At 42.2% G+C, this 16,564-nt stretch overlaps 1 protein-coding gene across 2 annotated transcripts in view; it reads left to right on the forward strand.

Moving 5' to 3' along the window:
* Positions 1 to 11,052: 11,052 nt before the first annotated feature.
* NNT (nicotinamide nucleotide transhydrogenase) overlaps positions 11,053 to 16,564 on the forward strand; it is a 96,556-nt gene continuing 91,044 nt past the window's right edge. The window contains exon 1 of one of the 2 annotated variants that reach the window (XM_011976457.1): positions 11,053 to 11,255. The gene's annotated coding sequence lies outside the window, so the exon portion shown is untranslated. Of the gene's footprint in view, positions 11,256 to 11,493; positions 11,661 to 16,564 lie in introns of those variants that run through there. The other variant, XM_011976456.1, reaches the window with a different exon arrangement.

Consider the following 16,564-nt stretch of genomic DNA (forward strand, 5'->3'; position numbering starts at 1 on the left):
TGACAGGCATCAGCCACCATGCCTGGCTAATTTTTTTTTTTTTTTTGAGACAGAGTCTTGCTTGGTGGCCCAGGCTGGAGTGCAATGGCACGATGTCGGCTCACTGCAAACTCTGCCTGCTGGGTTCAAACAATTCTTTATCTTCCGCCTCCCAAGAGACTGCAATTATAGGCATGCACCACCATGCTTGGTTTTTTTTTTTTTTTTTTTTTAGTAGAGAAGGGGTTTTGTCATGTTGCCTAGGCTGCTCTCAAACTCCTGGCTGCAAGCAATCCACCCACCTCGGCCTCCCAGTGTTGGTATTACAAGCACGAGCCACCGCACCTGGCTTCTCTCTAGCAACTCTTGACAACCTGATATAGGCATTGTTCCCAATGCCTGTTAGTGGGAATATAATTGTGTTATGTAGTTTAAGGCAGAAGGATAAAGACAGAAGGGGTTGAGAGGCTGTTCATGGCTTAGACTAGATAGAGAAAGGGTTGAAATGAAAGATTATAGATCGGAAGGAAAAAGGAATCAAGACACAGAAATATGGGAGCTGAAAAGAAAGTCGTGGTCAGACCATGAGATGTAAGTGTTGAAAAGTTTAGAGGAAGTTGTGAATTAATAATTAGAATATGCAATATACTACTAATAGCATAATTCAACTAACTGAACTGAGTGCTTGCTGACCAGCAGCAAGGTAATGTAATATCTGGAAATGCTCATTAATCAGATGATGTATAGAGTCCAAGCAATGTACAGATTCCAAATTTGGCACTTAAAAAGACAGGAACATCAATGTTTAATGTATAAATGTCAGCAAGCAGGCTTTTGCCACTGGCACATTCTGTTTCCCTATTTCTCTCGCGCAGTCTATTAACTGCTCTTTTTGTTGGCATGTGGTCAAAACTCAGTATCTTTTTTCTATTTCAACTCCTACAGAATATTCACAATGCTTTCCTTCCATTTAACAAGTATATTCTGACTGCCTAAGAAAGCCAGACACTCTGTTAGGTGTGGATGACATGCCAATGAATAAGATAAAATATCCATCTTCAAGCAGCTTGCACTTCAGTGCAGGAATTATACAAATAGGAAATAATATGGAATGCAGTGAACCCAATGTTTATGTCCCTGCAAAATTAATATATTAAAATCCTAACCCCAAGGTGATGGTATTAGGGGGTAATACCTATACCCAATACCTTGGGTATTGGGAGGTGATCATCAGGTCGTGAGGGGAGAGTCCTCATGAATGGGATTAGTATCCTTATAAAAGGAGACTCAGAGAGATACCTTGCTTCTTCCCCATGTGAGGTTTTAGCTGTCTTTGAGGACACAGTCCCTCACCAGATAACAAATCTGCTGCTACCTTGATCTTGGATTTCCCAGCCTCGAGAACTGTGAGACATAAATTTCTGTTGTTTATAGATGACCCAGTTTATAGCATTTTGGTATAGCAGCCCAAACAGACTAAGACACAGAGTGATCAACACTATAATAATGTTAAAACTTGAGTCTTATGGAAGGGCACTTAACCTTGGATGGTCTGGAAAGGCTTCTGTGAAAAGGTCTCATCTCAAATAAAATTAAGGATTAGTAGGATAATCCAGGAAAACGAATGGGGAGGGAAAAATGAGAGGGACTTGATGCTCACAGAGGACTCCCTCTTTGTCTCTATAAATGGGCTTCTGTTTTCCTTGCTTCTCTTGGTACCTTCATTCCCACAAGGAAGTCATTTTAGCATCCCCTCCCAGAGGATACTCTTTCCCACCAGAATCATTGAACTTAGAACCAAAAGACCTACAGTTAAGTCTCAGCTCTAATTCTTGTTGTTGTGACTTCAGATGTATCAGTTAACCCTAAGCCATTGTTTCTTCACCTTAAAACAGGAATAGGCCAGGTGCAGTGGCTCATGCCTGTAATCCCAGCACTTTGGGAGGCCAAGGTGGGTGGATGATGAAGTCAGGAGTTCGAGACCAGCCTGGCCAATATGATGAAACCCCATATCTACTAAAAAATACAAAAATTAGCTGGGCGTGGTGGCGTGTGCCTGTGGTCCCAGCTACTCGGGAGGCTGAGGCAGGAGAATTGCTTGAACCTGGGAGGTGGAGGTTGCAGTGAGCCGAGATAGCACCAGTGCACTCCAGCCTGGGCAATAGAGTGAGACTCCATCTCATAAAACAAAACAAACAAACAAACAAAACCTCAGGAATAATAGAACCTTCTTCTGAGTTATTAAAGTGATTAAATCAGGAAATACATGTCAAGGTGGTATATAAACTGAAATATTACACAGAAAGTAACTATTCTTACTGTCCTAAGGTGGCATGATTTATGCTTTTGGACTCTTGAGCCCATTGTGGAGATGAAGAAACAAAGAATCCATAACTATCAATATGAATTTATAGTTACTTTTCAGGTCTGACAAATTTAAACCCTGAAGTTAATTGTTCCCTGAGGCTTTCTAGAATTTTTGAGTTAATGCTATAAATTCCAACGATTTGTCCTCTACTCAAAAGCCACTACAGAGGGATGTAGTGCCTAAACTGTCACCTAACAGTAGAGTGTGCCAGCAATGCAATCCTAGAGTACCTTGGCCACTCTATCAGAAAAAAAGATCACTTGAAAGGGGAATTTGACAATTAGCATGCCAAATAAATGTTGAAAACACTGAAGAAAGATGAGGTGTGGGGTAAGGGAGATGAAAAACCTCTTTATCCCAAATTCAGGATGGCATCCTGAACCTTGAATGTTTGCTTCCACTAATAAAAAACTATTTCATGAAACTGCTTTCTTAATCTATGGGCAATTCACTTGACAAATTTATGCTACAGGAAAAGAGGCACTAATGAATATTTTCAGTAAGCTGAATGTACCGAATGTACCTTACTTTTATTGTTTAGATTGTGTCAGTGAGGGACTTAGTCTCAGAATAATTACAATACTTAACATTTTTTTTCTAATTTTACAAAGAAACATTTAAAAAAATAGCAAATTTGAAAGAATGTTATATACTTACCTGTGTATCTACCACCTAGATTCTACCATTACTATTTTACTACACCTGTCAGGCTTATTTTTTTAATTAAACATTTTATTTTGAGATAATTGGAGATTCACATGCAGTTGCATGAAATAATACAGAGAGATCCCCTGTAGACTCTACCCAGTTTCCCCCAATGGTAATATTTTGCAAAACTATATACAATATCATAACCAGGGTATTGACATTGATGTAATCAAGATACAGAACATTTCTATCACCACAAGGATTTCTCGGGTTGGCCTTTAATAGCCACAGCTACATCTCTTTTACCTCATCCCCTCCTCAAACTCTGGCAACCACCAGTCTGTTCTTTATTTCGATAATTTCGTTTTTTCAAGAATATTATATAGGGGGCCAGGTATGGTGGCTCATGCCTGTAGTCCCAGCACTTTGGGAGGCCGAGGCAGGTGGATCGCTTGAGGCCAGGAGTTGAAGACTACCCTGGCCAACATGGTGAAACCCTGTCTCTATTAAAAATACAAAAATTAGCTGGGCATGGTGGCATATGTCTATAGTCCCAGCTACTCGGGAGCCTGAAGTGGGAGAATTGCTTGAACCCAGGAGGTGGAGGTTGCTGTAAGCTGAGATTGAACCACTGCACTCCAGCCTGGGTGACATAGGGAGATTCGGTCTCAATATCAACAACTATATATATACACATTATAAATATATATACTAACATATATACACATTATATATTAAATATAATGTATATATAGATATATAATCTATAATTATAGATTATAGCACTTTGGGAGACTGAGGCAGGAGGATCACCAGAGGCCAGTAATTTGAGACCAGCCTGGACAACATAATGGGACCTTTATTTCTACAAATAAAAGAGAATGTTACGTAAATGGAATAGTAAGTATGTAATCTTTGAAGACTGGCTTTTCCCTCTCAGCATAATTCTCTGGGGAGAGATCCAAGTTGTTGAGTGTTTCGGTAGTTCACTCATTTTCATTGCTGAGTAGTCTTCCATGGTAAGCATGTATGACAGTCTGTTTAACCATTCACCTGTTGAAGGACATATGGGCTGTTTCCAGTTTTTGGCTCTTATGAATAAAGCTACTATGAACAATTATGTACAGGTTTTTGTGTGAACATACATTTTTATTTCTCTGTGATAAATGCCTAGGAATATAAATGGTATAACCATATGGTAGTTACAGGTTTTTTAAAGAAACCATCAAACTGTTTTCCAGTGTGACTGTATCATTTTATACTCTCAGCAGCAATGTATGAATAATACAGTTTCTCCCCACCCTTGCCAGATTTTGATATTATCGCTATTTTTCGTTTTAGGCATTTTTTTTTTTTTGGGACAAGGTCTGGCTCTATCGCCCAGGCTGGAGTGTAGTGGTACAATCCTGGATCCTAGCTCACTACAACCTCTGCCTCTCAGTCTCAAGCCATCCTTCCACCTCAGCCTCTGGAGTAGCTGAAACTACATGCACATGCCACCATGCCCAGCTAATTTTTGCATTTTTTGTAGAGATGGGGTTTCGCCATATTGCCCAGGCTGGTCTCGAACTTGTGAGCTCAAGCAATCTGCCCGCCTCGGCCTCCTAAAGTGCTGGGATTACAGGCATAAGCCACTGTGCTTAGCCCTGTTTAAGCATTCTTATAGATATGTAGTGTTGTCTCATTGCAGTTTTAATTTCCCTTCCTTAATGGTGAATGATGTTGATCGTCTTTTCATGTGCTTATATTTCTCTTCTGTGAAACGTCTCTTTATACCTTTTGCCCATTTTCTATTTGAATTTTGTTTTACTGTTAGGTTTTAAGAGTTTTAAAGAAATATATATATCTATTTCTTAAAGCATATATTTATATTTCTTAAATATGTATATTTACATATTTCTTAAATATATATATAAATTTATATATATATATATAACTGACTCTTCTGCAGAGCTAAAATTTTTTTTGCTTTTGTTTTGTTTTGTTTCTTGTTTTGAGACAGAGTCTCATTCTTTCCCCCAGGCTGGAGTGCAGTGGCGCAATCTTGGCTCACGGCAACCTCTGCCTCCTGGGTTCAAGCGATTCTCCTGCCTCAGCCTCTCGAGTAGCTGAGATTATAGGCGCCTGCCACCATGCCCAGCTAATTTTTGTATTTTTAGTAGAGACGGGGTTTCACCATGTTGGCCAGGATGGTCTCAAACTCCTGACTTCAAGTGATCCCACATGTTGGCCTCCCAAAGTGCTGGGATTACAGGAGTGAGCCACAGCACCAGCCTTTTTTTTTTTTTTCTTGACAAGGTTTAATTTTTTAGTTTTCCCTTTATAAATATTACTTTTGTAGTCCTTCAACATAAACAAGGTAAAAAAATAACGCTTTTAGTGTTAAGACCAGTCCTAGATCCTGGAGAGTTTATCCTATTTTTTTCTGAAAGTTTTATGGTTTCACGTGTAACTGTGTACTCCATCCTGACTTTACTGTAAAAATCTGTGAGACTTAGGTTGAGGTTCATTTTTGTTTGACTACAGATGTCCAACTGCATTAGTACCATTTGTTGAAAAGGCTATCTTTCCTTCATTGAATTGCTTTTGCACCCTTGCCAAAAGTCAGACACATTTTTTAAAACCTATGATGGGCTAGACTCTGGGCTATATTCTTTACATAGATTCTCTTCTCCTCTTCACAAAAGCCTGTGAAATAGTTATTGTCTCCATATTTTTTATAGTTGAACTTTCCCAAGGGTACTCAGCCAGACTTAGGATTCAATCCAATCTTCTTCCATAGTGGCTGCTTCTTATTGATCTAGCTAACTTTTATTTAGCGTTTGTTATGTGCCAACACTGTGCTAAGCTTGAGGAAATAAGAGTCGAACAAGGCTTCCTAGAATACTTCACAGAGGAAGAGACAAAAGCTACACCTTAAAGGATGAGCACAAGCTTGCAAAGAAAAGGTAGAGTAGGGAGAGCATTCTAGACTGAAGGAAAAGCATGCGAAAGTCAAGGAAGTGTGGAATTGCTCCATTCATTCAAGAAACATCAAGTGTTTTGCTATAGCTAAAAGGAGGGGAGTAGGGAATTTTCTCATGTTTGGCTGGAAATATTTGTGGATATCTCAATGGCAATGACCAGCAGGCAGTTGGCTGCAAGAGTCTGGAGCTTAGGAAAGAGGTCTGGGCTAGAGACTGAGCTTTGGGAGTGGTCCTAGCACAAGTAACATTGTACACAGAGAAAGTATTAGAGTTAATAGGACAGAGGGCCAAGGGAACATTAGAAACATGTATACAATTTAAGTGGTAAAATAATTGAGAATGAGCTGGGCATGGTGGTGCACACTTGTAATCCCAGCTACTTTGGGAGTCTGAGGTGGGCAGATCACTTGAGGCCAGGAGTTCAAGACCAGCTTGGCCACCATGGTGAAACCCCATCTATCAAAAATACAAAGTTAGCCAGGCGTGGTGGCGGTCGCCTGTAATCCCAGCTACTTGGGAGGCTGAGGTAGGAGAATCACTTGAACCCACGAGGCAGAGGTTGCAGTGAGCTGAAGTCACCCCACTGCACTGCAGCCTGGGCTACAGAGTGAGAGTGTTTCAAAAAAAAAAAAAAAAAAAAAAAAAAAAAAAAGAAAAAAAAAAAAGAAAGAGAAAGAAAAGAATTGATAACAAATGGTAGGAGGAGGAGAGGAGATAGGAGACTATAACAAAAACCAGTGGAGGTGAGATATTCTGGTTTTTATTTTTCTGTTATGGGTAACATGTAGCATAAAAAAAGATCTTCAAAGAGATGATGCTTTGTAAAACTTATATTAAAATTAGAATTTTTAATCAAATGCAGTATTTACAAAGTGAAATATTATAAAAATGTTAAGCGTGTTAAAACAAACTAAATATGGCCTGAGAAAGACTCCGTACTTCTATATTTGAGTCTTTGTGGAGGAACTGTAATCTAACTTAATAGGCAAAATTGAAAACCTAACTTAATAAGTATGTACTTGTAACAATAGCTGAGTGGTGGCCAATCCCAGCGGCTGTACTTCAACCACTCATAGACTACTGAATGTTCAAACTGCATTCAAATAAGGCAAACACTGAGCTGTAACCAACGTCACTGTTTCTGTACCTCATTTCCAATTCCTGTACATCACTTTACCTTTTTTGTCTATAAATTTGTTCTGACAACAAGGCAGCCCTGGAGTCTGTGAATCTGCTGTGATTCTGGGGGCTGCCCAATTCATGAATGGTTCATTGCTCAATTAAACTCTTTTAAATTTAATTTGACTGAAGTTCTTTTATCAAACACTATTATGGAGTTTTATAATCAAGTAGTTTGATAATGGTGATAAATATATGATATATAAAAATTGCAGGAAAGTTTCAATTAGGTTGAGTGTTTATTAAACCAGTAAACCAGGTATATAACTAAGGAAAATTTTCCCCAATTATTAATATAAAATGACTTTCAACTGAATTTCCCTCAAATAATTTGGATTTTCACTTTAAATTCAAGAACTGGCAAATCCATCCCTCTTCAAAAAACAAACAAACTCCCCCCCTCAAAAAAAACCCCAAAACCCTCTTTACAGTGTGTTACCCTTAAACACACAGAATGCCCATGTAGTAGGCTGAATACTGTCCCCCATCAAACTATTTGTATCCACCTTTATTTGGAAATACAGGTTTCGTAGATGTAATTAGTTAAGGATCTCAAGACAGAAACCATTCTGGATTTAGGGTGGTCCTTAAGACCACTGACTGGTATCTTTATAAGAGAGACGAGAGGGAGGTTTGGACACAGGCACGTAGAGAAGAAGGCAATGTGAAGATGGAGGCAGAGACTGGCTGCATTTATAAGCCAAGGAACACCAAGGACTGCTGACAACCAACAGAAGCTCTGGCAGAGGCATGGGATGGTTTCTCCCTCAATACTTCCAGAAGGAATCCTCCCTGCCAACCCCTTCGTTTTGGGCTTCTGACCTCCAGAACTGTGATAGAAAAGATTTCTGTTGTTTTCAGCCATCCAGTTTGTGGTAATTTCTCACAGCAGCCCTAGGAAACTAACATAGCTTCTACTCCTCACCAGCTTCCCAGACCCCCTAAACTATGATTACACAGATACTTTTCTATTTTTTTTTCTTTTTTTTTTGAGATGGAGTTGTGGTCTTGTCACTCAGGCTAGAGTGCAATGGCGTGATCTTGGCTGACTTGCAACCTCCGCCTCCCGGATTCAAGCGATTCTCCTGCTTCAGGTTCCCAAGTAGCTGGGGTTACAGGTGCCTGCCACCATGCTCAGTTAATTTCTGTATTTTTAGTAGATATGGGGTTTCACCATATTGGCCAGGCTGGTCTTGAACTCCTGACCTCAGGCAATCTGCCTGCCTCAGCCACCCAAAGTCCTGGGATTATAGGTGTGAGCCACAGTGCCTGGCCAATTTTTTATATTGATTTAAAAATCCATAGGTTTCCTGTAATCCCAGCACTTTGGGAGGCCGAGACGGGTGGATCACGAGGTCAGGAGATCGAGACCATCCTGGCTAACACGGTGAAACCCTGTCTCTACTAAAATATACAAAAACTAGCCGGGCGAGGTGGCGGGCACCTGTAGTCCCAGCTACTTGGGAGGCTGAGGCAGGAGAATGGCATGAACCTGGGAGGCGGAGCTTGCAGTGAGCTGAGATCCAGCCACTGCACTCCAGCCTGGGCGACAGAGTAAGACTCCGTCTCAAAAAAAAAAAAAAAAAAAAAAAAAAATCCATAGGTTTTTGTAATTCGTACTTATATGCAAAGGACAATATTCACAGTAGTATACTATGAGCTAGTTTTTTAGATGCTCACAAAAATTTCAAATGCAAACTGGTTTTACTTATGTAGCTTAAACAAATGCCAATTATTGAACTTTGTGCTGGCTCTTTAATATCGGTTCTCTTTTTTCTTCCAGTTAATGTTGATTAACATCAGCTCATTTAGTCAGTTAACATTTGTTTCCTAAAATCAAACACTCTTGATTGGTCAGCCTGGGAGAAGAGGGCTAAGATTAAGGTTAGTGATGGTTCCTTTAAAACCTGTTGAGTGTCTGCATTGTTAGACACACTGAAATTAAAGAGTCCTATCTCTCTGGGGTTGTTCACTTTACTAATAATTATTTATAAAAGGGAAGCTGAGACAATAAATTGTCAATAACCATTTAACATAATAACCACAATGAGAAGACATTAAAGCTACCTTTTCTTTAGCCTGATTTTACCTAGATGCTGGGTTTTGGTAACAAGCCATCACTAGAGGTCAGTTTTTGATTACATGTCTTCTCAGGTTCAGCCTATGTTTTGATTTTTGGCTATTGGGCACCTCTCTGGTTTTTAGGCTTTAAAGCAGATCCAAATGGTATATTATAGTATTGTAAATATTTCATTCTTTTGGCTTCTGGTAGATTAGAACTCTAATTATTAAAAAGTATTTTTAAGCATTTGTGACTACAAAAACTCCTAAACTACAAAGGGTTTAAATTTTGATGTTAATCCTAATTTTAAAATATTTTAAAAATTATTCAATAATAGAACAATCTGTAATGAAAACTTACACATATGTGAGAGGTAATATTTTAAAATAAGAGTTTGCAGGTCAAGGTAGTCAGGGAGGAAAGAGTAGATGTCAGAGTGGGAAAGGCCCTTACAACTTAATAGGGAATATCAAATCTCTACAAAAATTTTATTCAAGACAGTGTCTAAGACTTAGAAGCAACTAACTTAAAAGTAAACTTTTGTAACTTAATCCTATTTTCACTGGGGACTCCCTTTATGAATAACACGCTGTAATTACATGTAGAAGCTTAAGGACTGAAACAGAGCATTTCAAATGACAAATGTTTTCACCCGAAGGAATAGCACCCAAATTATGTTGTACAAGTAAGCAGAATAAAATAATCACATGCTTGTTATTAAAAGTATCATATGCCTACCATTCACTGTTTTCAAAAGTGAAAAAATAGTATGTTATCTTTGAGTTTGTTTTCATGTGGTATAGACTTATAAGCAAGTTAAATTAAATAATGTACTGAGCATTAATTTAAGCCAGGATTTTCCAGCCTCAGCACTATTGACATTTGGGGCTGGATAATGCTTTGTTGTGAGGGGCTGTGCAGTGAGAGGTGTTCAGTAATATCCCTGGCCCCAACCCATTAGATATGTCCCCTCTCCAGTTGTGACAACCGAAATGTCTCTAGACATTGCCAAATATCCCTTGGAAGTAAATTGTGCCCAGTTGGGAACCATGAATTATTAATCCCTAAAAGACAAAGCAGCAACTTCAGACCCCTACAAAAAGTTTTAAATCAATAGTTGAAAATCCTTATCCATTACTAATCCCACTTCATTGTACCTTTAGTATCTGGTAACCCTTCCTATGGTCACACTTAACTCGGCTCATTATTATTTTAAAACATGGGGCTGTGTCATTTCCTGTCTGTGAGTTTGGACTGCCGTGGGAATCCATTAGTTGAATGACCTTCTGTGTAGGTTAATCACAAGACAAGTTCTCAAACTAAGGGTTTCCCTGCGGCTCCTTTCTTTTTAAAGATATGGAATACCTGTTCTGCTTATGCCTTTTAGAGTCATAATTATTTTACTTGTATCAAAATTTCAATTAATAGAAAGAAATGACGTTACTGACACTTCATGATGATTAAGTTTTGGGCAAGTGAAGCATTTTACACTCTGTTTTTTTATTCCTCCCACTTTTAGTCAGAATACACCTGCAGAATAAGTAACAGAACTGTGTGAAAAGAACGACTAGGTCATTACGGTTAATAGTTTTACAAAAACAGCCAAGGCCTGGTCTGGAAAGCTCACAACATCCACCCGGGGTGCTTTCCAGCCTCGGGGATATTCGTACTAGCAGTGACACTAGCCAGCTTCCTCTAGGCTGGCTCTGGTGCTGGAAGACAAGCACGCAGATGTGTGTTACTTTTCAAGCCTGGACATTGTTTCTGAGGAATTTAACTCCACCTCTCCTGCCAGAATGGAAAATCAACGCCCCCATTCCCGCCCTTCACCAACCCTTCTCCGCCTGCCCCTTTCCCTTGCGTCCTCTCCTGTTACAGAAGTTCTGATTTTTCCTAGAGAGCTGGAGGAAAGGCAGGTACCCAGAGTGGAGTTATATTACCTGTTTCTTTGTTCTGATGGGACCCCAGAGAGGAATTCACGCTTTGTAACTGGTTCTTCAGGGGGAGAAGCAAATGTGTCCCTGAGAACTTCAGCTGCCGCGTTTGGTTCCAGGTTTGATTGACAAGGACTGGCGGAGGGAAAGAGCGGGGGCGGGGCGGGGGGCCGCGGGCCGAGGCAGAGACAAAGAGGTTTTGGCTGTCCCCGAGAGTGGAAGGGCCCCTGGGGGTACCTAGCCTTTGAACTCAAAGGGGGCATTTGGTGAGGTCGCCTTTTGGTCCGGAGAGCGCGCGGCGATCGGGTGGAGGGGGCCTGGCGGGAAGAAAGCCGGGACCGGGAAGGGGCGCGGGCCGAGGTGGGAGCAGAGCTGCCGTCACGTGGCCGCCGGCAGCCGCAGAGTTGGGGCTGTTCTTCCGGGTTGGAGGCTCAGCGCCGCGGGGCCCAAGCCCGGGTCTGCCAGCGCAACGTCCCCTCGCGGCTCGCAGGGCACAGCCCAAGGCTGTCAGCCTCCCGGCCCAGGTGAGCGCGGCGGCACTGGCGGGTGCGGGCAGCTGGGGCGCGCGCCTAGGGCGCAGCTGGGAAAGGGGCTCCGGCCTTCCCTGAAGACCACAGCCCTCGCCTGGAGAGAGACCTGTCAAAGAGCAAAGGGGGGGCGGGGTCGGCGGTGTCCTGGGCACAGGGTGCACTGGGGTGTCCGCAGGCCGCAGGCTTAAATGGGGAAAAAGAACCGTGCCTCTTGGGGTCCCTTTCTCGTCTCCTGCTAGGGAGATGTCGCAGGGAGTGGGCGGGTGGATTTGGGAACTGGGCCCCCGCAGAGGGGCAGGGAATGAGGCGGCAGCTGTGCAGGTGCAGATATTTGTAGCTTTGGGGGACAGCGAGAGTCGTACGGCGTCATTTCGGCCTGCAAGATGGGGGCTGGTGGAGAGGGAGGTCATAGAGGACTTTCGAAGGGCGGTTCACCCAGAGAGGTGGCAGCTGGATGCACCTGAGGTATCCTTGACCCTTGAGGGAGTTCGGAGAGGGTGTCCAGCTGGGGACATAGGAGATTGCGAGCACAAATTGTGAGTGTAAGTCGGGGCGGTCTGGCGGTGGTGGTTGCAAGTTTCTGGGGCCTAGGCTGGTGAGGAGGAAGAGACAGCGGAGAGGGCGACCTGGGCAGAGCTAGTTCAAACTCAACAGCCGAAATGACTATTTGCAGCCCTGGCCAATCGGCTTCCTAGGGAGGTTATAAATAGCGGTCTCGTGCAGATGCCAGTGGGTGGCAGTTAGTTGCTGAGCAAGGGGCGGCACCGGTGGCAGTAGCCGTGACACCGGTGGCTTTGGGTAAGGTCACGGCGCCTGCTAGCCGAAGCTGGCTCAGTAGGGTATTGTGTCCTTGCTGGTATGTCTCGCTTTTAAAAGCGTGACTTGTTTATGGTTGCCGGTGTCCTTTATTCACCCTGCGGTGCTGGCCAGTCCTTAGGTGGTCTGTTTGTCAGGAGTCTTGTAGGACAGACTTATTCGGAACAGCGCGTGGGGCTTAGGTGCCTACCTACTCTTCTTATTTAAAGTGTGCCCCTCATCTCCATTGTACCCCTTTTATTTGCAAACCTTGACTTTTTATTAACAGACAGTTTAGGATCACCTTCTTTCCAGCAGGTGCGCTCAGGCTGCTTACCTTTGCTGATAGAATCAGTTTTCCACAAGGCTACACAAACATTTCCTTTTCAAAGGAAATTTTCTGAAAATCCTTGGAAAATGTGCTCAATAGGTACTTAGGCTTAAGGTTACCTAGCCCTATTCATTCATTCAGTCAAAGATACTGACTTCCTCTGTGTTGTGCAAAGCACTGGGGGAGAAGTAATACCAAAGTGAATATAACAGCTCATAAGGATATTCTCAATCCTGGCAACAACCCTGAGAGGTAGGTGCTGTTATTTTATTTTTTCAAGTCTTGCTCTTTTTTCCAAGCTGGAGTACAGTGGCACAATCATGGCTCACTAGAGCCTGGAACTCCTGGGCTCAAGCGATTCTCCCACCTCAGATTCCCAAGTAGCTGGGACTTCAGGCTTGTACCACCATGCCCTGCTAATTAATTTTTTTTTCAGCAATGGGGGTCTCACTATGTTGCCCAGGCTAGTCTTGAACTCTTGGCCTCAAGCAGTCCTCCCCACTAGCCTCCCAAAGAGATGGCATTATAGGCAAGCCACCTTCCTGGCTGGGTGCTGTTATTCCCCATTTTAAAGATAAGGAAATTAAGTACAGAGAAGTTAAGTGACTTCCCAAGGTCACACAGCCAATAAGTTGTAGAGTGGGGGTTTCCAATCCACAGATCCGGAGCTGACTCTCTTAAATATCTGTAGTATCCTCCCTCTGTAGGTTGGGTGCTTGCCCTCAAGGATTTTAATATCTAATAGGGGAAATAGCCCATATAAGTTCCATTAAACATACATATGAAAGCAATGCTAAAAAAGTTGTGTTTTCTTTCCCCCCTAATTTTGACTTATAAAGTTTTTTTCTTATTGCTTCAAAGCCACAGGAGCACATGGATAAATGAGAGCTTTACAGTGAAGATGGAGGAAAATGTGATGATTAAGATGGAGTATTATCTTTCATATAAACCTGTACAGGCCAATGATAAGATAGCTTAAATATTCTCTATCTTTCAGGGCCATTTGTATTTGGTTTAGACTTAGTGATATGTACTGCTCTTGCCAAGAAATGACCTCCTGATCTCTGCCATGTATGTTCATAGTTGAATCAAGTGGAATTTTTCACAGAAATTGGCCTATGAAGGCTTTTCAGCCAGGGATCTGCTGAACATCAAATTACCCTTTTCCAAGTCGTAGGAACAAATTTTCCAGATTTCAGGCCATGAAATAGGACTTCAGTTTTATAACATTACAAAGTCTCATCTAATCGTAAAATTTCTAGAGCCTAAAATGGCCTTTGAAACCTGTGCTCTTTTTATAGTTGAGCTAACTGAGGCACGGGGAGGTTCAGGTTGAACAGTAAGTGAGTGGCAGATTCGGGCAATACAGGACTCTATAAAGCTCACTTCACTCTTTTGCTGATGAGGTCTGGGAACTCTTGGTCAGCCCTATAAAAATGGTGGTTGTTGGGGAGTTGGGATGATCCAAGAAGAGAAACTTGGGTAAGCAGGGAGGTTGGGATAGGAGTAGGTCACTCAGTAACGGTAGGGGAAAAAAATCTCACTCAAGACAAGAATAATCTTTTACACATCTTTGCATCTCCCTTAGTTCTTGCTGTAGATTCGGTAGAGGTTTTGAATATGTAGCTGAATTTTGAACGAATTTTCTCTTTATTCTCAGCCATGATAACTCTAGATGTGACCCATGAATGAATGAGTAGGGTATTTCTGGGACTTGAGAATACTTTAGGACTGAAATAAAATGACATGATGTGTGGAAATACTTTGAATATGTAAAAGTGTCTGTCCAAATGCAAAGAATTATTCATACATATTTTTAATTGCATGCCAAAACACATCTTGCATTCTTTCTTCCTTAGCTATTTTTCATTTGATTCTCTTCATCTCAAATGGCTTTCCCTTCCTTTTCTGAGCTCTCAAAGAGGACACAATCTCATTCTTTGATCCTTCAAAGGACTCTGAGCTTGTGTTACTCTACTTTGTAGTATTATTATTTGTTGACTTCTTATCTCCAGGAAAATTTCAGTTTGATTCTACAAGTGCTTCTTAATGGCAAAACTCCGTCCTTGGTATATATTTGTTGAATTAAGGGGCATCTTATGAATAAATGCTCTCTGGATTAAAAATTTCCATTACCAATGATGATTTCTGGTACTTTAAAGATGTTTCTTCAGGGAGTTGTGGCAGCAGGTTTTTTTTTTTTTTTTTTTTCTTTTGAGATAGAGTCTTGCTCTGTTGCCCAGGCTGGCAGGCTGGAGTGTAGTGGCATGTTCTCGGCTCACTGCAACCTTTGCCTCGCAAGTTCAAGTGATTCTCGTGCCTCAGCCTCGTGAGTAGCTGTGCCCCACCCTAACTGATCAATTGACCTTGTGACATTCCTTCTCCTGGGCAATGAGTCTCAGGAGCTCTCCACTGAGCACCTTGTGACCCCCACCACTGCCTACAAGAGAAAACCTCCTTTAACTGTAACTTTCCACCACCTACCCACATTCTATAAAACTGCCTCACCCCTGTCTCCCTTTGTTGACTCTCTTTTTGGACTCAGCCCACTTGCACCCAAGTGAAAATAAACAACCTTTTTGCTCACCCAAAGCCTGTTTGGTGGTCTCTTCACATGGGTGGATGCGCGTTACAATGCCCGGCTAATTCTTTGTATTTTTAGTAGAGATGAGGTTTTGCCATGTTGACCAGGCTGGTCTTGAACTGCTGAGCTCAGGCAATCCACCTGCCAACACCTCTCAAAGTGCTAAGATTACAGGTATGAGCCACCATGCCTGGCCAGTGGCAGCAGTTCTGAAATTAAAAATGAGCTAAGTCTTTCTCCCTCTGGAGTCTGGAAGAAGGTTTACGGAGCCTACTAGGATCAGGTGCTCAGTCCCGTGAGGGTCCACATGATGCAGCAGAACTTACAGGCAGAGTTAGCAGTGTTAGCTGAGTTAGCTGATAAAGTTCTAAGTCCTTGGCTTCTTTCCATTCCTTTTTGTTTTTTTTTTGAAACGGAGTCTCGCTCTGTCACCCAGGCTGGAGTGCAGTGGTGCAATCTCGGCTCACTGCAACCTCTACCTCCTGGGTTCAACTGATTCTCCTGCCTCAGCCTCCCGAGTAGCCAGGATTACAGGTGCCAGCCACTAGGGCTGGCTAATTTTTGTATTTTTAGAAGAAACGGGGTTTCACCATGTTGGTCAGGCTGGTCTTGAACTCCTGACCTCGTGATCTGCCCACCTTGGCCTCTCAAAGTGCTGGGATTACAGGCATAAGCCACGGTGCCTGGCTTCTTTCCATTCTTGAAAGAAAGAAGAGAAAGGTATGGAGGACCCTTGGGAATTATGGGGACAGCGGGAGTGCCTTTCATGCATCCCTGGGGATCTACTGAGGAATGTGGTGGAGGTGGAGGTAGTTCCTGCAGCCTTAGTAACAACAAAATCCAGTGACACTTCACCCAGCCTGGTTAGAACTGGCAAAAAGTGGCCATTTGTGAGAACCACTGACAAAAGTGTTCATAGTTACGGCCACATCTGCAAGCACAAGCCTATTTGATAAAGATACTATGGAATTTTTCTTTCTTTCTTCTTTTCTTAGAGTCATATGTCATGCGTGTTTAATTTTCTTGAGAGGTACACTTGGCAAACATGAATCTTGTGTTCACTCACTCAGTCAGCCTCAGTTCAGAGGTCTCAGTGGATAAGCATCCTGCTGCACTGAATAGGATGTCAGAGTATTCGGTATGACCTGGTGGCTAAATATAAGTCACCATTGTACTGTACAGTATTTT

The sequence above is a fragment of the Mandrillus leucophaeus genome, unplaced genomic scaffold (genome assembly GCF_000951045.1).
Source record: "Mandrillus leucophaeus isolate KB7577 unplaced genomic scaffold, Mleu.le_1.0 Scaffold1660, whole genome shotgun sequence".
In the NCBI taxonomy this organism is placed as follows: Eukaryota; Metazoa; Chordata; class Mammalia; order Primates; family Cercopithecidae; genus Mandrillus; species Mandrillus leucophaeus.